This window comes from Protomyctophum parallelum (assembly GCF_964188405.1).
Source record: "Protomyctophum parallelum genome assembly, chromosome: 14".
NCBI lineage: Eukaryota > Metazoa > Chordata > Actinopteri > Myctophiformes > Myctophidae > Protomyctophum > Protomyctophum parallelum.
The window spans coordinates 34614356-34633139 of NC_139709.1; the positions used below are offsets into that span (position 1 = coordinate 34614356).

Genomic DNA, 18784 nt, shown 5'->3' on the forward strand with positions numbered 1-18784 from the left:
TCCTCCTACAGAATATAGAATTGAACAAAATGTTTAGGGCATCCACTTGTATTTTAGTATGTTTTATTGTATCGCTATGGCTAGAACAACTACAATAGTCCCCATCAAGTCCTGTGTTCACATATCTCCTCTGGGGATTTCATGACTGATTGAGTGTGATGTCAGTCAATTTGTTTGGACTCGCTCACCTCCTATAGAACATGCAAAGGAAAGAGAGACAATCGCGAATGACCCCTGGGAGAGACGTCCTGCGTACGTATATGCAGAGATAGTGGTCTGTGTAGTGGATTTACCTGTCGCATGGAGGTGTTAGCTTGACAACCTGTCACAATGTTAGCATTTCAGCTGCACAGCCATAGCGGAGGAAGTGCTCTGTCAGAAAAGCTCATGCTAGTGAACACTTAAGCAGTGCAACAGTCGAGGCATGCATGTGCTCACTATGCACTAAACCCAGGGTTTTAACCGCTGGGGGGGCGGACGGAAATCCATGCCTCTCTGCATTTGATATCCCCCACACCCATGCATGTCATTCATTTTTGATCACCGGCGGAGATATATATATATATATATATATATATATATATATATATATATATATTATTTTTTTCTTTCTTCTGGTCATACTCAAATACATCCAATGCCTCATGATATGTTACTGTAGATAATATCACAGTTTAACAATTCAAAGTGTATGGTAAACACAAAAAAAAATATTGTATGTATTGTTATTTAAGAAATGACCAACATTTACGAGCTCACGATGTATCGTGATGTGGCACAAGAGCTTGTAGATCCCTTATGTTTGTTGCTATTTGACGTAGATTTGTAGAACACCGAGAAGTGGTTAAGAAATTATGTTCCTCATTCATTTATTTTTCAAATTAAGCCTCGCAAGTTAACCCAATCTGACCTGAGATCAGATTAAAAAAATGTCCTCTACATCCTGGCAGTTTTCTGAAAAAGCTATGTTTCTATGTCGTTCTTCGATTTTTCAAAAATAGCAGAATGTTTCATTCTTAAGAGTGCCGAGGCCTGATGTATAGGCTTTGGTTATAACGGCCGGCAGCTTTCGCAAGAGTGCGGCAGATCTAAGATCAATTACCTGAGACATCTGCTAACCTTTGAAGTCGGGGTGTAATTGTCCACATTTTCTCAGGAGCACTGTGTGTATCACAACAAATCGATTTGAATCACCCGCCTCTATCGCAAAAACAACAAGAACACTATAAACTCTACCCTATTCCTTTCATCTGATGGTCTCAGTCATTGATCACTGGAATTTCAAAAGGTACTTAGTACAGGTGTGTGCTCATCTTCTCAAATAGAAAATCCATCTGTAATACCTAGCTACCTAGTAATACCCAGTAGTGTATCTCTCTGTGTGTGTGTGTGTGTGTGTGTGTGTGTGTGTGTGTGTGTGTGTGTGTGTGTGTGTGTGTGTGTGTGTGTGTGTGTGACTGTGTGTGCGTACGTCTCCAATCTCGACATGAGCACCTGTTTGTAATGTGTGGGTGTTCTGTACAGTGTATTTTGTGCTTCTGGACTCACAATGTATATGTGTGGGTGTGTGTGCGTGTACGTGCGTGTGCATGCGCGCGTGCGCGTGCATCCATGCGTGCACAAAGGGACAACTCTGGTATAATGATAGACTGACAGCGGGGCAGACAGCTCCACCTGAGGAGAAAAGCTTCACATTCCATGACTGCGAGCTGTGAATCTGAGCACAGATTGCAAGTTAAAACATGCAGCTCGCAGCCACCAGTGTTTTAGTAAATACTTTTAGAGCCAGTGTTTAGGAATCATAGCTTTAGGACAAGGGTAGGTTTGATTTCCCACACAGGGATTATGGTGTTGTGGTTGTCCACATTTTTATTGAAGGTTGGGAAACTGAATACTAGCTACACCTGCCGAAAATGGGCCCCTTTTCTGTCAGAATATCTTTTACGGTAGTTTTGATAATGAGTTCCCTGAGTCAAGTAAGCATAAATAATACATCAAGTATAATAGTACATTCTTGCCATATTAATAACATAACCCCAAATAAGTCCGCTGCCTTTCATACTGTATTAAGAAATGAGAGATGAAATCGGGTGGCTCACTCTGGCTGCGTCACAGGAAACAGATTACCACCTGTCACTCAAATCTGAAACACCTGCTTCCTCAAGGGTGTCCATTGCCAGCTGTCTCACCGTGCTAACCTCTCAAATATTCACACAAACTCGGAGCATTAACCATCATAACATATACACCCCCAGATCTGACCAAAAACTCTTGTTGAATTCCGCTCACGTATTATTTTAATTTGTTTTTCCTGCTTTTAGCTGTGCTCTGCTGAACTCTCGTCCGAGTCGATACTGGGTTGCATGAGATATTGCAAGAACGTTTTTCCTCAATTCACGTCCGACGTATACTCGAAGGGGAGAACATTCTCAATACTATCACCCACTCCCAGGCTCTTTTCCCCGTCTAATTTAAGTCAAACATGAATCACACAGACAAGGTGGTATGACTACACAGTGTTGGGGAGTATTAAGCTACATGTAGCTGAGCTACGTAGCTGAGCTACATTTTGCTGTAGCTTGTGGTATTTTAGCTACATTCATATTTGTGTACCTCGTCAAGTAGCTCAGCTACCTTTTGGGTCATTTTTTGTAGCTTAGCTACTCAAGTTACAAGCTACAATTTTGGGCAATAACATGAAAGAAATATATTAATTTTGACCATTGGTTGCTGTGTTAATTCTTGTACTAGAACCCCCTTTGAAAAATCAAGGACTGTTCCTTTTTCTGATTGCTTTGAGGGCATATCAGCACTTGACAGCTGCCTCTAATTGGCCTCTGATTGGCCCTGGTATCACAGGGTGGGAGGGGTCTCCCAGGGGGGAGCAGGGGTCTCCTAGAGGGGAGGAGGGGTCTCCCAGAGGGGAGCAGGGGGAGGAGGGGTCTCCCAGAGGGGAGCAGGGTGGGGGGGTCTCCCAGAGGGGAGCAGGGGGAGGAGGGGTCTCCCAGAGGGGAGCAGGGTGGGTGGGTCTCCCAGAGGGGAGCAGGGTGAGGAGGGGTCTCCCAGAGGGGAGCAGGGTGGGGGGGTCTCCCAGAGGGGAGTAGGGTGAGGAGGGGTCTCCCAGAGGGGAGCAGGGGGAGGAGGGGTCTCCCAGAGGGGAGCAGGGTGGGTGGGTCTCCCAGAGGGGAGCAGGGGGAGGAGGGGTCTCCCAGAGGGGAGCAGGGTGGGGGGGTCTCCCAGAGGGGAGTAGGGTGAGGAGGGGTCTCCCAGAGGGGAGCAGGGTGGGGGGGTCTCCCAGAGGGGAGCAGGATGAGGAGGGGTCTCCCAGAGGGGAGCAGGTTGGGGGGGTCTCCCAGAGGGGAGCAGGGGGAGGAGGGGTCTCCCAGAGGGGAGCAGGGTGGGAGGGGAATCCCAGAGGGGAGCAGGGGGAGGAGGGGTCTCCCCGAGGGGAGCAGGGTGGGAGGGGTCTCCCAGAGGGGAGGAGGGGTCTCCCAGAGGGGAGCAGGGTGGGGGGGTCTCCCAGAGGGGAGCAGGGTGAGGAGGGGTCTCCCAGAGGGGAGCAGGATGAGGAGGGGTCTCCCAGAGGGGAGCAGGATGAGGAGGGGTCTCCCAGAGGGGAGCAGGTTGGGGGGGTCTCCCAGAGGGGAGCAGGGGGAGGAGGGGTCTCCCAGAGGGGAGCAGGGGAGGAGGGGTCTCCCAGAGGGGAGCAGGGGGAGGAGGGGTCTCCCCGAGGGGAGCAGGGTGGGAGGGGTCTCCCAGAAGGGAGGAGGGGTCTCCCAGAGGGGAGGGGTCTCCCAGAGGGGAGGAGGGGTCTCCCGCATGTACATTCTCAATTTAACGCTGAAAAATAAAAAGTAGCTGAGCTACTTTGAGCTACTTTTTCCATGTAGCTGTAGCTTTACAAGCTACATCTCTCCAGGGGTAGCTATGTAGCTTGATCAAGCTACTGCCATGGTGAGCTACTTGTAGCTTTACAAGCTACGCTTTCAAAGTAACTTGCCCAACACTGTGACTACATAACATTCAGAGGCCGCCTAGAAAGCTGTGAGGCAGCAGGGATAGAATGCAGCATGACAATTACTACTGCCTGGTCATGGAACGTATGCTTAATAAAAAGAGGAACGATAAACAGCACAGCCTGCATCGCCATTCAATGTTATTCATTATTCCAGCCTCCTCTGGTTATCCCTGCACCTGAGGCTGAGTCTTGACGATAATAAACACAATATAGCTTTGACTGTGCATGTTCTAATTTGTATTGGGGCCACACCTTCTTACCTCATTGGAATTCATAGCAGTCTTCTCCCCGTTTTGTGTTTTTTTGCCACGTGCTTTTGTTTACTAGCCTATTCTGTCAATTATTTTTGTCAGTTTCATTAGGTTTTTAATCTCCACTAGTAAGGCTACATGAGTTGATTCATCTTTTGCCAAGCCACCAATGTCAATAAAAAGTTGTCTCCTCATTGACTTTCCTCGTGTTAAAACAAATCAACTTAAATAACACTGTCCTGTGAGCAGTCACTCCTTTCCCACCCTTTAATTATTTATTTTCTTTTATTGAGAATGAGAAGAACAATGAGTCAATGTCTGATGATATCTTTTTTGGAGAATAATTCATCCTATTATGTGTAATGACATACTTTGTGAGCCTAATAAAGGTTGTTTTAAAGTTGTCTTTAACCACTCTGATTTCCTAGTATGACTCAGTAACAGAAATAGGGAGACCTCCAACAGGGCGGAGAGGAAAATGGCTGTTGTACCTGATTAGGTAAGGGCCTATTGCCACCACCTGGAGCTGAACTGCAGTGCACCACCTGTAGCGAACACCTGTGCTCACACAGACAGGTGCATGGTTTCGTTTTAATGAGCATGTGTTGCTTGGATGTATATTCCTGGACGATTCCTGGAATCAGTCTCATCCATTAAGCAAAAGAACGATTTTGTGTGAACAGAAAAAAACAAAGAGAAGAAAAACAAAACTCTTAGCTTTCAGAATCTACATATATATATATACATATATTAGCAAAATACTGGCGAGAAACATAACTTTGCAGGATGAGCACATGACAAAGCTATAGCTAACACATTTGTCAACAGCACACACACATGGATTGTGTTCTGGGATACTCATGCAGACATTGTTAGCGATACTAGTGGTCTCACTTAGGTTTCCTATAACTACCCGAAATTCAAATAAGGGAGGCTGGGCGCCCCTTATTTCTACAGTATACTATTATGTACAGTTTTTGTAACAACCAACCGGCAGCCATATTCTGGGGGGAACATTAGTCAGGAATAGTAGACCAAGCTAATAGTATTGGCTGTTTCTGGCAAAGAGATTTGGTGTAGGCAGAAAAGCTACACCAAATTACAGAGACAACGCAAGGTCCAGTCTAATATTAAAGTCTAGAGGGTTTAAGTGGTTACAACCTGTATTATAGTATGTGTATGTGGGCCGTTGTAAGATTTGTGCATGTCATATTGATTGATTCCCTCCAAATAAAGTGTGTCCCTTATCAGTTCAACATGGGACACGTCTATTAGTTTCCATATATAAGGGACAATTCCTTATTTCAAAGAACGGTTGGCAAGCCTAGTCTCGGTTGAAGCATAAACACAAATGATAGCTTATGAAGAATTCTAATCTAAACGTTCATCAGATTTAGAATGCACAGGTCTACATGACCTTGACATTATAGCCCACTCATGTGGTGACAGTCAATCCATAAGAATGAGCTATCGTTCCAAGTAATGGTATAACAAAGCTTAGAATAAAATATAGACATAAAAACACAGTTAGAGGGTCAGGAAAAAAGAAAAATCTCTTACAGCCACTATATTATTCATGCATAATACAAGTCTATACTTTAGTCCAAACACTCAAATATTACTGCAGTGTCTGTAGCTCTGGACAATAAAATAGTGTTCTTTAAAGCGGGCCAGTTGTCCTCACAGTCATGCTCGTAGCACAATGTGTGCTGGGTTTCCCCACATTGTTAAAGCCTGTTTACTGGCAGGCAGAAGGAAATCAGCATATATCCTAAAGACTGTGGGGTTGGAACTAGTGTCTGGCTGCACGGCATGGCGAATGAATGCCACACAGGCGGCTGGTGGTGATACGCTTGTTTCAGGCAGGACTGTCTGGTGTCTGGACCTCATGCAGTCAAAACCCTCAGTGTTTGTCCACCCGGACTCGGAGAGTGCGCGAATGTCTGTCTGATTTTTCAAAAATAGCAGACCTACAAGCTCGTAGCGCGCCACTCGGTGGCGCGCTACGAGCTTGTAGATCTGCTATTTTTCAATAGCTAATGCATGACATGATGCCAAAAGGGGTTCCCACCCAAAATGGGTAAAAGGGATATTTCATTATCCCTTTATGTCATTATCATTATGTTATCACCCCAGACAGTTTTTTTGTATTTAGATGTTTGATGTTCATCTTAGCTACCCCGCCCCCTTCCTATACAATTCCATTGTACCTTAAAAAACTCAAATTTAACCATGATTGATTCATTGAAAACACCTCACGTCCTTTTTTCTGGTGACTGATATAGTCCTTCTAATACGTGAGGGGGCTGTGGTTTGTCATTTACTGTTTTCATCTACTTTTAATAATTTAATAATTGTAATAACGAGGACTCCTGGAGGACAGAGGAGACTTAAAAATAGGAGAGTTCAAAATAAATGAAAACAGTGAATGGAAAACCACGGCCCCCATTAAAAGGACAATATCAGTCAACCAGAAAAAAGACGGGCGTTTTCAATTAATCTATCATGGTTAAAATTGAGTTTTAAACCTATAGGTTTCTATAGGAAGGGGGCGGGGCACCTAAGATGACTATCAAATATCTAAATAGCAACTTAAAACCTCTCTGGGGTGTTCACATAAGCCTGAGTAGATGATAAAATGACAAAAACATGTTTTTTAAAGTGAAATATGTATCCCTTTAACCCATATCGCAGTATATAGTTCTTACCCTTTCAAGATGTGTCAAACATGTTATTTTTGATTAGCCAAAGCAAAAATCTAAAATGAGTAAATGACACAGATGATTTCCCAGTTTGAATGGGTTAAAGTGGCAATCTGTAACTTATTTTGAATAAATGAAACATTATTTATGTTAATACAGTATCTCTGCAACGCATTGGTTACAGGTAGTATAGTATTATCCCTACTCTTCCATTGAGAAAATGAGCCTGGTGTCAAGTAGGACATCTACTGGTTGACACGTGGTACTGCCCGAAGCTCATAAGCATTGCGAGCTTGTAGATCTGCTCTTTTCCAAAAATGGTGAAAAAAATATCAGAGACATGTGGAAATGTGGTTTCGTATATACATACATACGCAAACAGATATTCAGGTGAGGTTTCGCGGCCGACTATACGTATCAATGTGGGTGTCCTTGAGGACAGGGGGAAAAGGTTTGAGAACCCGACGTGGATTAGTCAGAACAGGGCTGGGTCGTCAAACGGAAGAAAGTCTCGGGGAAAGATCAATGGTCCGGGGAAACAATGGCATCGGCACCATGAACGCAACAAGGGACTCTGAATCAAATTCCACGCCGGGGGGGGTTGCGTGGGGTGGGGTCTGTGGGGGGGGGGGGTTACGGGTGGTGGACAGGAAGCCGTGGAGAACCAGGAAGGACACTGCCCTTGCTCTTCCTCTGGTCATTCCAAAATACACCGCCTCTGCCTACCAGCTCTTCAAAAAATGCTGTGAGATCCTGTTTTCACGCTCTCCCCGTTCCACAATTTGCAGTCCCCAGAAAGCAGAAGTACTCTGTGTACTGTACTGTGTGTGTGTGTGTGTGTGTGTGTGTGTGTGTGTGTGTGTGTGTGTGTGTGTGTGTGTGTGTGTGTTGGGGGGGGGGGATCACACTTCAAAACAACAAATATATTTGATGAACTCTGGTGGTCAAGCCATCATAAAAGCCAGTTGACGGGCAGACGATATAATGAAAGGGACAATATTCTACCGCTATTATTATGAATCTTTTAAGCTATTACAAAACGACTGCATCTGCGTCACGTTATCCAAAAGGGCCAGTGATTCATGCTAAGTCATATGACATGATCAACATGGCCTGCAAGTCTCAAAAAACATCTTTCCTACAGGAAAGATGTTTTTTGAGACTTGCATGTTACAACATAATCATCTAATTCACGCGTTAACCTCATCTCTAACGTGAACCAGGCAGTGGTTTGCAGAATGTAGTGAAAGTAGTCTACATGTATTAAGTAAGTATGCATATAAGTAACCATAATGCATTTGTAATGATCTGTCCTCTTTAAGTAAAACTAAAAAACGATATGTTACTTTCATGGAAAAAATAGCCTGTGTTTCAGTGGATCCAATGTAGTTATCTAGTCACAAACTCTTAATACTAATTAATATTATGAATAATAACAATTAATAATAATACATTAGTTTCATGGTTTCATTATTCATAGAATCCAAAGACAACTTTCACTTACACAAATAGCAAAAAAATAACTGAGCTACAAGCACACGCCCGCATGTAGCTCACAAGCAGGAAAAGAAGAAAAAGAAAAACATAAAAATATGAAATATGGAGATGTGAGGTGTAACAGCAACGATATGGCAGCGTTTAATTGATGCGTTTTTTTATGTCTTGGGCCTGGAAAAAGGATCTGGGGAAGCTGTACAGGAGTACAGGAGTCGCGTCGAGGTCAGGAAACAGCCAACAATGTGAGTGTAGTGAAACAGTCAGAGAATGCAGCATGTACTGAGAAGGCTGAGCCACCACTACACCTATCTGAGATCTACCAGGTAATTGAGGCTATTGAAGTGATATTAACGGAGTTGATCAAGAACATTATTAACAATTATTGTCTGTAATTGATCTTAGCTTAATCACTATGATATGCTGTAAAAGCAATGGTGGTTTTCACCGTCTGGCACTGGGAGATCACGGCAGCCTTGGAACATGGCTAGAAGTGATCATGTGCCCAAGAATCAGACACGTCTGAACTGTGTGGTGCTGTTGGGGTGTGGGACTATGGGTTGTGGGACTATTGGAGTAGTGGGACTTCTGTTGGTCGTCGTGACTATTGGCTGTCGGAATATTGGTTGTCGGACTATGTAGTCTGTACTGTACTGCCTCTCATCATGCACCTGTGCATGTGCTACACAGTACACAGTATGTACTGCACTGTGCTCCGTGCTGGTATTCCACTAATATTACACACACACAAAAAAAACTCAGCTTCCCATCATGCACCTGTGCACAGTGTGAAGCTCAATAGCGCCACTTTGTCACCCGTTGGGGGGTGCATACTTAGTTTAGACTAGTCATTGGACAGACAGACAGACAGACAGACAGAGCTGTTCCTTGGAGTCAAAAAGGTGGCCCAAACCTGATGTACCGTAAAATGCAGTGTCTGCAGTCAAGCCTCACCCTCTTTCTTGCTCTCTCTCTCCCAGGTTCAGGCACACTATATCTGGCGTGCTGCACTCCTAACGGCAAGGATGAACTTCCAGCTGGAAATGTTCTATTGGGCTTTGGGCCCATTTCCTATAATCGTTGCTTATTAAAAGCAGCTCTTGGTTCATTCACATGCACTGCGCAACAGCATACCACAAATGCTTATATAAGAGAGAGAGAGATAGAAAGATAGAGAGGGAGAGAGAGATAGACGAGAGAGAGTGAAGACACCATACAAATAGGAAGCAGAAAGAACATTTTACCATCATTCTTATACTGATTTATTATCATCTTATTGTTGTTGTTTCATAAAGAAAGAGGACGACACTTCTAAAGCTCAATATTCCATGGCATGCCGTCTCAGTTCATTTTGTGTCAGTGTGTGGGTAGAGAGTTATTGCCATGGTGAATGTACAACAGTGATAATCAGGAAACGGGTGAGGAATGGTGAGTCGTGTGATGAATAGTGGATGACAGTGAGGAGGGAAAAAAAGAAGAAAAAGAGACCGTGCTGATCAACAAAATGAAACATGAATCATGTAACTTTCCATTAGTTTGGTAATATATTGCCAAAGCCACTATAGCCCCCGTGAGCGTGATTTATTTATTATTTTGTCGCACCCCCCGATGCGTTGTGAGCATGTCCAACTGCCATTTCCAAGTATTTCACAGTATAAAATTAAGCAGTAAATCATCAGCTGATCGATGAACGTGGGTCTTTTTAATCAGATCCTTCTTTGCCCCAATCAAGGTTTGGTAGGTTGTGATGTGCCTCAGGGCCATGTGAGAAAGGGTTTGGTAGGTTGTGATCTGCCTCAGGGCCATGTGAGAAATGAGTAAGACCTTTCAACACGTTGGCTGTTCATTCATCTTTTTATGGCGTTGGGTTGATACCGCCACTGGACCACTGCACGGAGAGTAACTAAGTATTTTTACTTAAGTACTTAGTCATTTTGAGGTAATTGTACTTTACTTGAGTATTTCCAATTTCCAGGACTTTTACTTCTACTCCACTACATCTCAGAGTCAAAATTTGTACTTTACTCTTACTTACTTCAATTATTTGAAAACTTTAGTTACTATAGTAACTTTGGCGATTTTAATTTTGATTAGAAAACATTATTAACCACTTCAATACATTAACCACTTCAAAATAGTCGATCTACAAGCAATACGTCGCAGCGTTGCGACGTATTGTGAGCTTGTATATCTGCTATTTTCAATAGACTTTGTACACATTTTGAACTTGTGAAGTGGGACATTCTGCAATATGAGTACTTAAAGTACATTTTGATGCCGATACTTTTGTACTTTTACTCAAGTACATTTTCAATTCCGTCCTTTTACTTGCAAAGGAGTAGCTCTAAATTGCAGTATTGGTACTTTCACTTAAGTAAAACAATTGAGTACTTTTTCCACCACTGACGGAGATCAATTTACAGTGACAGCACCACTGGGAAATAATTCATCTTTGTAGAAAATGAGTTTTTGGGAGTTCCTGGAGCTCATGTTTCACACACACTGATTAAGAATGCGGATGAAAGACATTACAAATACAATTAGATGTCGGACACCATGGATTAAGCCAGGAATGGTTTGTACAAACCGAGGGAGTCAATTGTTTGCCAAATATAAAATCACACATCAGTGTGGTCTTCCTAATAAAGAGGCGGTGGATCAGATCTATTCAATTACAATTTCTATTAAATGACTTCAAAATCAGTGTCAATGTATCCCTTCCGACTACAAGAGTGTACAAATGTTTGGTCACATTTTGTACATTTTTGTACAAAATGTGTTAAATGAACACTTGAGATTTCACAGTGTAGGCAGCCCAGGGCCATGCTTGTTCTGAGCTCTGTAGCCAAAGTGAATCTGTCCTCCAGAACATCTTCATTCAAAATAAGAAAAAAAAGCACAAAGTACTCAAATGTTTTACTTAAGTAAAAGTATCAATACTGCAATGTAGAAATCAAAAATGCTTCAAACTGTACTACAAAAGTATTTTCAAGTGGCCAAAAATGTATATAGAGTTGAAGTGATTAATGTACGTTTTGTAATAATAATCTAAATATTCAGTAATTAGTAACTAAAGATGTCAAATAAATGTAGTGGAGTAAAAACACAATATTTGGATTTGAGATAGTGGATAGTGGAAAAGTATTGGAAATACTCCAGTAAAGTACAAAATACCTCAAAATTGTACAATACTTGAGAAAATGTTTGAAAACAACTTATCTACAAGCTCGTGTTGTTGAGTTGTGAGCTTCTGCTATTTTTGGGGGGAAAAGCAACTTAGTTTTTTATTTATTTTTTGTATATATATTTCAAGTATAATGACACGCCCAGAATATGGTTGAAAACAAGCATGGTCAAGATATGTGTGAGGCTATATGACGCAATATGGAAGTTCTGCATGAAGTAGGTCACAAAGTGGTGACTCAATATATGGAAACGAAGGTTACACAAACATCATCTACCTAAAGAAACATTATTCCCCTCCCCCCACTCACTCTCCATGGTTTTGGAAAAAGGAATTCCAACAGAGTCTAAATTTAGGCTAGGAGGAGGACTGACTTCTCTGTTGGAAGTTTGTATTAACATGAAGTCACCGTGTGTGGGGTAAACGTTATGGGAACGGTCGTTTCCTAAAATAGACGTTAATGCACATGTCCTAAATTGTGTGCATGCGTGCGTGGATGGATGGTTTGCATGTGACATGTCTGCGCGTGTGCGCGCGTGCGTGTGTGTGTGTGTGTGTGTCCATGAGCGTGTATGTGTGCACACGTGTAGCTCTGTCTGACTGTCCATATCCGTCGATATGAGAGAATCCGAGACTTCGGAGGACAAGAAGAAAAACCCTACACAATCGTGTGTGTGTGTGTGCGTGTGTGTGTGTGTGCGCGCACGAGTGCGTGTTCACGGTGAGAGACTTTGTGTGTGTGTAAAACTGAGTTTGCATTTTCTCTAACAAGGCCCTGGCGTCCCCACAGCCATCAGTGGGAGCCACGCTGGGCCCTTTCGCAGTAATCAGCCAGCCTGTCTTGCTCTAATTGTTTCCAGACTTGTGTGGGAGGTCAGGGCCCCGGAGTGCTGATCCTTGCCAAGTTTATAAACAGAGCAGTGTTTCCAGATGGCCACTGGCTCCAGACTGGCTAGCAGGTTGATTGGGACCAGAATAATAACAGGTGGAGAACAGACAATGAATTCCTTGACACTTCTTACCTCTCTCTCTCCCTCTCTCTCTCTCTCTCTTTCTGGAACACACGCTGGCACACTTTCAACTACGGAGCGAGAGACTACTGACGCCGTCTCCTCGTTTGAGCGCAAGTAACGACGGGAATTTAACAGCAACACTCATGGCAGGATGTCGAATGCAGAGGATGTTTAAAAAAAAAAGGGAACCTCAGCCAAATAATATATTAGGGATGATAAATGAATAATCAACTTTCTTACAAGAATACAGTCATTATAGTGTGTGTGTGTGTGTGTGTGTGTGTGTGTGGGGGGGGGGGGTTCAGGAGTTACCGGAACAAATTGATTTGCCCTTTGACTCCCATGGAGCTTTGACATTTTGCAATGCATTTTGCATGGTTTGGCTTTGTCCCTCATTTTCCTCAGACAAGGACGATGTCAGCTGTTGGTGACAACAGCAGGGATTAGAAAATGTAATGCTTCCGCTGGACATCAATGATGATCAATTTCCTTTGATGTCTTTAGAGGCCACATCAATGACTAAAACAATCTGAATCTCAGAGTCACAAAAGTTTTGTTGGTATTATATACGTATATTATACAGTATCTAAAAATGGTCTAAAAATCCTTCTCTCAACCCTTTACATTTTAAAGTTGTCAAACTTGGCAGCATTCCCGTTGAAAACTTTTCCATCAGGGCTTAAATTGAACTTTTCCCATAATCAACACGCACGCGCGCACACACTCTCACTCACTCAAGGTGAAGATTTCAGCAGCTCTGGTGAAGACATTCCCATCGCAATCACATCATTAGCTGCAGCACGTCTCTTAATGCCTCTCTCAAGTTTTTGTTTACGGAATCCAGTCCTCCCAAGGTCTTTACAATATAGCTTGAGAGAGATGGAGAGGGTGGGAGAGAAGGAGGGGGGGGGGGTAATGGTGGGAAGAGGGTTTGAAGGAAAGAGAAAGAGAGAGAGAGAGAGGGGGGGGGGGGGGGGCTGCCTTTCATCGGTTTTGCTCTGCTACACTTGCTCGGGCCAAGGTTGGCCCCTGTTTTTCAGTAAGCATACTCCACTCCAGATGTGCGTCGGCTCCAGAGTGGCTGCCATGTACAGTAAATCGGCATCGGAGGGCTCGTCAATCTGTGGGGTAGAGCTCTGCGGTGTCGTCAGCCCTAGCCACTGGTATAAACGGAAATTTGTACTGCTGAGCTCCCATGAGACCCTGGGGGGGGGGAGGTAGTAGCGGGTAGATACTGTGCGTGTGTGTGTGTGTGTGTGTGTGTATGTGTGTGTGTGTGTGTGTGTGTGTGTGTGTGTGGTGTGTGTGTGTGTGTGTGGGGGGGGGGGGGGGTAGAGAATTCCATAACTACCGAGAGGAACTTGATGTGTATTGAGGGACAGAGGTGATGTTAACATGCACCAAAAGGTGCGCCGTGTGTCTGAATATTCGCTTACAGATTGTTTGCTCTGTTGGCGCTGTCTGGCGCTGCTAAATGAGGAGTAGTAGAGACATGCCTAATTTATGCTCCGTCGTCATACGACGATGAAAATAGCCGACCTACAAGCTCACAACGTGTCGCATCCGCGGCGCATTGTGAGCTTGTAGGTCAACGATTCTCAGCGCGCGACACCAGAGTATGGCCGAAGTACATATCGGGCTATACACAGCGACGAGAGAGTACAAGTGATGACTTTCACAGGGAGACCGTTTCATTGTTGAAAATGGAAACATAAGTGCGGAAGCAGGTCTTTGTTGGGAGATTTTCAACATGCCCTAAATCAATTCCTCCTCCAAAAAACACAATAAAATAGACAACATGATACTCTCTGGCTTCCATTTCCAAGTGTATAAAAAAAGAAAAGAAAGGAAAGCTAGAACTATACACGCACGCACAATTCCATAAAATAAGACACATCGCACTAAAACTGTAACAAAAACCAATGCCGTGTGGAGGATACAGCGCTTTGACACTGAATGTATTCGGAATTGCCAAGCGGTGGCGCGGCATATATATACACAAACTTAACAACAGGATGGAGAAATACCCAACGCACACAAACAAAACGCGAGGGGGGGAACGAAACAGCTGATAGTGCCGCAGCAACATGGCTCGGATAAACCAAACGTGAAGGCATTACAGCCTAAGAGTCATAGTAAAGATAAAGCTGATTTATAAAAGGATGCTGTGCAGACTCTAGAGGGGTCATCAGTGCAGACAGTGCGTTTCCCCCCCCCACACATTCCACTCTTTTACATTTTCCCATGCTCGGAGTTGCACGCGGCCCTGAGTCAGCGTGGTTATCACTGAGACAGAGTCATTGGAAAAGCCACTTGATGACTTACAGGGTGAAGCCAAAGCCCTGGTGTATACTCGGGACTAGCGTTGGCTTAGCTACACGCTGGATCCTCCCTTTGTTTGCACGTCGGCAGCGATTGGGTCACAGTTCTGTTACTGTATAGCATGGGAAACTATTGAGATATCAAGGAAGTCACAGGATTCTTAAGATGGTTATAATACCCTTGCAACTATAGTAGAAATATTGCACCCGACCTTGATTTCATTCTCTGTCAAGATATGCCCATAATATGGGTACGTCATTTTATGTTGCCCTACACCCTTGCCTGTGACTTTTGGCCTTTGAAACGTTTCAAACCAAAAGTTAATCAAGTGTCATGAAAATACAGACGTACGGTTTACCGAGTGCTCATTTAACTGGTGGTACTTGAATTACAGCAAATATTGGCTACACGTTGATTTTAGTCGCATTTACAGAACTTCAGTCGGTCGAGGTAAAAGCGGCACAATGTCGCTATTTTAAGAATAAATTTTCATTTTGTCCAGTCTGTATGGCACAACTTGTTAACACCTAGAACACCCGGGGGTATTTGGAACCATTAAATCAGGACGCCCAGCGATTTGTTCCTTCAGGGCCCATTTCAAGGTGCACAAGGCGCCATCTTGGATGACGCCAAAACACCCCTGAGGGGATCGACAACAGCGGGAAGTACGATTACTTCTAGCGAGACAAGCGACGGGACCGCGATGGGCCTTCAAAAACATAATCTTTGGTTAGAATTGGACGGATTGATTTAGATCAAGAGTTATTCAAAGTTTTTCCTCTCATCCACTAAAATGGAGGGGGGACCACTTTGGATGACGTCCCAACTGGAAATGACATTGAATGTTGCGCAACAGGCGTTCCCAGCCCGTGGAGCGATGCGCTCGGTTATGATATCATTAATGTTCCGTCCTGTGGTTAATCTCCATCCTGGGTGACGAGCAGGATTATTTGATAGGTCGGAGACCTCTGTTTATGCTGCTCGGAGTGTTAATACCTTAGAGTATATATGAATAGAGACGGCACCGGATTCCTCCTCCCATCCACTTGCATTAAGTTGCTCAAAAGCGCATGAGGCGATTTCACTCCTAGGAACAAGTGCATTCTGGGATGGATTGCCCCAATAACATGAACACGCTGGTCGCTGACTATCATTGTGCCGTTTGTGCTCGTTCACGTATGAAACATTCGTTCACTCATCATGGCCCCAATAACATGAACGTGCGCAATGATAGTCAACGGACAAGCGCTGGCTCGAGCTGCAATACCAAATTCGGCCACTATGTCCATTTCGCCTCAGGGTTTCCTCCGGGTGCCGTCTCTATTCATATATACTCTAAGGTTAATACAATATAACATATATAATTGGGGTGGTTGCATTTAGATTCCCTGCTCTTCTATTGAGACATTTAGATCGGGTCAAAGGTCATGTCTCACCTAGACAAAGGACGAATTTTGACCTGGCTGGTGGTCAAGATTTTATTTATCCCCTGAGCAAGCAGGGGATAAAAAAAAGAAAAGTTACATAATGTAATATTATGTAGGCCTAGCCTAGTACCGCGCGTGCACGCATGCACACACACACGCACACACACAGTTTAGAACAAAAGTGCGATTTTTGAGCTATATTTAGACATTCATCATGCCCAGCTGTCTATACAATACAAGGTTCGACCGAAAGGTCAACGCTTTTAAATTAACACTTTTAAGTGTTTATATATACCATATTTATGTACATTATTGCATAACAATAAATATACGCGATTGTTATAGTATGGCCCCTGCGTGGCGCGCACACCCCTCGGTGCGGGGCACGTTCACTTCTTAACCTCTTCCTCTCCTGAGCTGACAGACCCACACTGGGTGACCCCCTGTCCTTAAGGTTTCCTGTGGGATCCCCCACACACACTCGTGCTTTGGGGGTTTCCCCCCCCCCCCCCCCCCCTCCGTAACGAGGCAAGGCGTCAGAGGCCTGATTATTTGCACTGACCCGGGTCTGTCTCCTCGGGGCTGCTGCTGCGGCTGAGGCGGCGGCGGCAGCACAGTTGCATTGGATCCCATTGACACGGTGAGAGAGGGGAGAGGGGAAGGGGGGGGGGAAGAAAACAGTCTCTGGCTCCAGTCAGTCGGCCCTGCCTCGGCAGGTTGATGAATGTCCAGGACTTCACGATCTTTGCCACCCAAGCCAGCGGAGTCAGGCTACAATGAGTTACAGTCTGTAGGGTAGAACCCCCCCCCCCCACCACCACCACCACCACCCCACCCCTGCCAGCCCCCCCTCCCCTCCCCTCCCCCCCCCCCCCCCCTTCACCCCCAGCCAGCCCACGAGCCCCCTTAGTCTCCCCCCCCCCCCCCCCAAGAACCCGAGCTGACTGGCCCCCTCTCCCTCGGCAAACACTGAGGATCTATCCTTGACTGCTCCATGAAGCGCCCTGCCGCCATCACCTCCCCCTCCCCTCACCCTTTCAACTCACACGGGCGGCCCTGACTGGTCCGATTCTCTCCCCCCGGGTCCGGCCAACATGCACACTCACAAGCCTTTGACCGCAGAGCTTGGCACAGGGTGCGCTCAGCACACTCCATTTTCCTCTGGGTTTGCTTATTGACAGGTTGTTGCAACGTGGAAGTCTTCATAAATCTAGGACATGCATGTGTGAAGACACCTGACCGTTCCAAAAGACGAATGGTCGATAAAAGAGAGGAGTTTGACATATTGACTGACTCGGCGCCGGAAACTACAAATTAAATATTTGTTTTCCGCACTGAAGCCATGAAGGATGCTCAACTCGATTAAATAAATATAAAAAATAAAGCAACCCAACCAAACCTCGACCTGCATGAATTTGTAATAACTTCAATAAGTCAATCGAAACACGCGAGATAAGAGCACTTCTCTTTCACGTCATCTTTCATCTCCTTTGACTATATAATATAACATAACCCATACAAAATGTGCCGTCCCAAACCGAGGTGTAAATTGTTAGGAACCCAAGTAACATCCCATTAGGGCGACCATAAAACTGAACTGGAGAGAAAACAACAGCATTGTTAAGATCACCCCCCTCCCCCCCCTGCTGCGAAGGCAAATTGCACACTCGACTGTTCACAATCACAATTAGCTGGAGGCAAACAACGGAATGACTCCGCTCAAATGTAGGTAGCCTGTGGATACCACTAACTTCTATAGATGGCATGAATTTGATAAGCATTTATATAACCACATGAGCTCCCTATAGCTTCCCTTTTCTGGGCATGTCACAATAGGCGAAAATAACACATTTGCAGAAAGTAACACATCTACACGATCACAACTGGTTGCGTTGCGACATACTGTATGAGCTTGCAAGATAATTATGCTATTTCCGCTATTTGACATACAACAAAGTACACAGGGTTTAAGTGAATAAGAATAGAGATGACTATTAGTCCTGTATAAATATTCGCTGAGCCGTATAAAAAAATAGATAAATAATAATGACTTCTAGCGCAAAAAAATAAAAAGTTCCTTCGAAAGGACAGAGAGAAACACAGGCTTGGGTTGAGAAAATTATAAGTTTTACAGACTGGATCCCATTATAGATGCCATTAAGGCAGATGATGAACGATGAATGTCAGCACTGTGGAAAGAGAGGCCTAACGGTCACACATGTACTCTACACACCCACCAATGATGAAGTATATCACAATATGTTCTGCTACTGATAAGCTCAAATCATCCCGGTTGAAATCCATGTTAGGATAGTATGATGACATTGCACAGAGCCAAGGAAAAACATGCCATGCCATTAGAAACGCAATTAT

The 18784-nt window shown here is 44.3% G+C and overlaps 1 protein-coding gene across 1 annotated transcript in view; it reads left to right on the top strand.

The window, feature by feature from the left end:
- The window catches only part of snai2 (snail family zinc finger 2), a 34502-nt gene extending 20002 nt beyond the window's left edge, over positions 1 to 14500 (top strand). Inside the window, exon 4 of the mRNA XM_083782120.1 lies at positions 14489 to 14500. The gene's annotated coding sequence lies outside the window, so the exon portion shown is untranslated. The remainder of the gene's footprint in view (positions 1 to 14488) is intronic.
- The last annotated feature ends 4284 nt before the right edge of the window (positions 14501 to 18784 follow it).